The following is a 5,059-nucleotide window of genomic DNA, read 5'->3' as shown; positions in this document are numbered from 1 at the left end:
GCCCGAGGACGGGTGGGGAAGGGGGCCCTGGAAGAAGCTCTGCCACCTGCTCCGGTAGCTGCTGGGGAGGGGAGCAAAAACAGAATGGAAACATGCCCTCCCCTTTGGATTCACAGTAGGTATTTATCACAGTGTCACACCTACTGTGACCAGGCTTCAATCTCTTCCCTTTCCTGGCCCACCAGAAATTTTAGGAATGCACTATCTTCACGGTAAGATCACCCTTTTTTGTCACCTTCTACCAATGCTGTCCAATAAAAATATAATATTCGAAATATTACTATAAATATTCGAAATACTATTATATTCGAAATAAATATTCGAAAATACTAAGCCACTTAGGTAATTATAAATAATCTAGAAGACACGTTAAACAAGTAAAAAAGAATCAAGTGAAATTAGTTTTAATGTAGTTTATTACCCAATATGTCCAGAATGGTATCATTTCAACATGTAATTAATGTAAAAATATGAATGCGATATTTCCTAATTTTGCATGTTAGTCAAAATCCAATTTGTATTTTACACGTAAGGCACATCTTGTTTAGGATTAGACACATTTAGGGTGTTTAAGAGCCTCATGTGGCTAGTGACTACAACACACTACACAACACAGTTCTAGTAATTATGTGTGAGTTATTTTGCCAGGTCTGATGGCACTAATGCCAAATGAAGCATAAATGTAAGAAAAGAAAAGGAGGGAAAAAATATTTACTTTTGGATTGAAATATCTTCACAAATTCTGAGTTTAGTCCTGTGATTTAAGCAGAACTTGATTTTTAAAAATCTTCATCAGAAGCATTTCAATTAGGGTCAGAAACTCACTAATAAAACATTGTCTTTACCTAAATGAATGAGAAGAATGGCCTAAATGAAGGCAACCATGAATAAAAGGATCATTTCCAATGTTAGACAAGATTACAATTTAAAAATTAGGTGAGATGATGCTCTTTTTGTACACACTTTTTCTTTTGAATCTGGAGACTACTTACATATGAAGACTTATTCTGGGAATCCCTGATTGAAACTCAAAAGGCATTTCCAATAAAAGTACCATGACTTAGATATGGTTTGAGTGTGTCCCCCAGAGCTTGACATGATGGAAGCTTGGTGCCCAGTGTGGTGGTGTTGAGGTGTTAACATCTTAAAACCTTGGTTGTACAGGACCATCAGTCCTTTCTTATCTGAACTTTGTTTTATTAAGAGGACCCATAAACTATGCTCAAAAACTTAAAATTAGTTACTCTGGATGTTCCACTGAAGTAGATAGATGTCCCAATTCTGTCATAGGTTTTTGTTTGTACTCACACCTTTTTGTTTCCCCTCAAAACATAAATGGTGGATAGCACCCTTTCTAACACCCATAACTTTCCTGTGTGAAGACAAGAATATTCTGCATTCATGGGATGTCAGGGCATCTTTACACCCTCCTTTTATCAAATAAATCAGATAATTCAGTGATATCTTTCCCCTCCTTGTTTGCTATATGTAACTTTAGCCCTATTCTTATAACAAAAGAAACAAACTTGGGAGTAAAATAAATGAATTTAGCATTGAGTATTTCATTATGTACCAGCCCTGTTTCAAGAGCTTTACCTTTATCATTTTATTTAGTCCTCATACCCTGTGAAGTAGACATTTAATGTCCTCGTTTTAACAGAAAAGGTGTCAAGGGCTCTGATCCATCTGGGGACATTGTGCCAACTGGTAGGTACTAGGTACTGCAGAATGGCAAGAGGCTACACATAAAGATACATGAAAATATGATCACCATATGGGACTCCCTGACGAGAATTATCAAAAACAGCTCCTCCTCCACATTCATACCTTTTTTGTATTAATTTATGGTGAAAGGAGTGTTGGAGGACTAACTTCACAGAGGTTGGAAAATGTGTTGTAATACAGGAAAGGGACCTTCTGTGAACAACCATAAAGATGTGTTTCCTTAAACTAGGCTTGAAAAATGTTTTCCAGGAAGATGTACATTCATTCCCTTATGAGAGTTGCACCCTGGGAAAACTCTGTTTTGGTACCTAGTATGCCAAATTGTTAGTATTTGGTTTAACTGTCTTCTCTAGTAAATTAGCTTTCTGAGGACAGAGGATACCTTTTTCATTTCTATACCTTTAGGTCCTAGCCCAGTAATTGGTCCATCATAGGCTGTAATAACAGAACTCACCTTTCCTTGGTTCACCAGTGTAGTCACGATAAAGAAGACTGGTTTTCACAACTTCATTGACATCAAGTTTATCATTGGACCTTATGGGAGTAAAGAGTGCAGCCTTTCAAGTCCAGCTAAAAGAAATTTTTCACAAATATAATGGAAGGAATATTTGCAAACCACATATCCAACAAAAAACATGTTTCTAGAGTATATAAAGAACTCTGAAAACTCAACTATAAAAGTACAATCCAGTAAGAAAATTGGGAAAATATATGTATGGTTATATACAAAGAACATGTAAGCTCATGAAAAAATGTTCAACATAATTATCCATTAGATAAAATTAAAACCCAAAGATATTTCATTACCCACTTACCAGAATGGCTAAAATAAAAAATGACAATAAATGTAAGAATGCTTGTAAAGATGTAAAATAGTTTAGCAAATGAGTCATTAAAATACTGTTGGTAGGAATATATAATGGTATAGTCACTCCAGAAAACCGCTTGACAGTTTCTAAAAAACAGATAACTACCATACAACTCAGCAAGGGCACTCCTGGACATTTATCCCAGAGAAAAAATTTATGTTTGCACAAAAACCTGCAATCAAATGTTTATAGCAGCTTTATTAATAATAGCCCCAAACTGGAAACAACTCAGATATTCTTCAATGAAAGAATATGCTGTGAACTACTCAGCAAGAAAAAGGAACAACTATCACTACAACAACTTTGATTGCAAAGGAATCATGTGGAATGAAATCAGCCAATCTCAAAAGAATATTATTGTACAATACCATTTATATAGCCTTGAAATGACAAAATGATAAAGATACCGAACAGGTTGCCATGATCAATGAGAGGGTGAGTTTTGCAGGGGAATATATATGGTTATTTAAAAAATAGGAATCCTTATGATTAAACTATTCTGTTCTTCTTAATGTAATCATGGTCACATAAATATGCACATGTGATAAAATTGCATAGATCCTAAATATACATGCATAGGAGTGCATATAAAATTAAGGTATGTGGATTCTCTTATTGTCAATTTCCTAGATGTGATGGTCATGCAAGATATTACCACTGGGGGAAAATAGGTGAAAGTAAACAAGATTTCTATATCATCTCTTACAAGTACATGTAAATCTATAATTATCTTTAAATAAAAGGTCTTATAAAACTACCACATATAAATAAATCTTATATCATCTTATTCTATCACTCTTAATACTTCCCTAACTAATTCAGTTCACTCCTCCCCCACTGAAATCATCGTGTCAACTGATATACCATTATGAATGAGTGTAGTCATTAAGATAGGAGAATTAGCTGATATGTTTGTTCTTATGGGTCTCATCTGTGTAAATTATCTTCCTCTCCTAATCTCTTGGGCCTGCTATGAAATGTAAGCCCAGCCGGTGGGCACTTGAGACTCCCATCTGGAGCAGGGCTCCAAGCTATCACAGTCTCAAATAGCCAGGAATGCTGCTTGAGATCTCCAGATGCCTAGTGATACTTGTTTAATGTTGATCTCTCAGCTGAACTGTAAACTCTAGAAGACAGGAATTCATTCATTCACTTGTTCATTCATTCAGAAAATAATGATTGCATGTCTACTTTATGCCAGCCACTTTCAGGTGCTGAGGATATGCAGGAGTGTGAGATTAGTAGGTGAAAGGTAATGAGACTGGAAGTAGGAAGGCTCATTTGATGGCTGTTGCAGAAGCTCTGGGTAGAAATGATGATGCTACTAAGGAGGTAGTGAAGCTGGAGAGAAGGGCCAAATTCAGTAGCTATTTAGGATGAACTTAACAGAATGTATGTAAAGAATTAATGAGAGGCCAGAGATAAGGCTCTCAGAATTTTGGCTTGGTACTTCAGCCAAAGTGGGAATACCAGAAGAGATCAGGTTCAGGAAAACAGGAACTCTCTCAAATTCCATTCTGGACATTTCATTTGACACCTGGAGCATCCAAGAAGAATTGTTCAGTGGACAGTTAAATGTATGATATTGGAGCTCCGAAGAGTGTTGCTTGATTAGGGATTTGATGGCTAAAGCCATGGAAGAAATTAGGTGGCTTAGAAAATTTGTATAGCAGCAGACGGAAAGAGATACATCAAATCTAATGACTGGATTGATGGAGAGAGATCTGTTTTCTTTGTTTACATAGGACTAAAACTGAGAGAAGCCAGTAAACAACAAAAGGCTTAAAAGAGAGAGAGAAGAGTGTCAAATGTTGCAGAGGTATCAAATAAGTTTCTAAAGAGTCCATGAAAGTGCACTCTTCCCTGAGATTGACTGCACCAGTCCCTAGATCAGGTGTTTTCTATCTGAGGTAACTAAACAACTGAATAAACCACCACTTCTGAAATCTAGCGCACATTCACTAAATAATCTTCTCATTATAATTTTACTATCTAACATTGCATATTCAGAGGAACATAACAAAAAATAATAGCTAATATTTAGCACCTAGATTCCAAGTACACCCTTCACATGAATTCTCATCTACTTAACTAAGCTTCAAAACAATCCTATAATGAAGGTATTGTTACTCATCTCATTTTATATATAAAAACACTGAGTTTCAGAGAGGTTGATTAACTTGCTTAAGATCACATAGTGAGCAGCCCAGTTCTAAGTCCAGAGTCCACAGCTTATATTGTCTCCAGAATAAATGAATCGCTGATGCAAACATTCCATTCTTTTTAAGTTATATTTCTCACTATAAATTAGTAAATAGGCATTCCAATGATATTAGCAATGGGAATAACAGACTTGTGAGCGATTCAGTTGCAAGTAATTGTCAGTATTAAGAAATGAAGACAGTGAGTATAGGCAACTTTCTATAAATTTGACTAAAACTGGGAGGAATAGTTATGGGACTAGT

The sequence above is a fragment of the Sciurus vulgaris genome, assembly GCF_902686455.1.
Source record: "Sciurus vulgaris genome assembly, chromosome: 6".
Classification (NCBI taxonomy): domain Eukaryota; kingdom Metazoa; phylum Chordata; class Mammalia; order Rodentia; family Sciuridae; genus Sciurus; species Sciurus vulgaris.
This window is presented reverse-complemented; position numbering follows the sequence as displayed.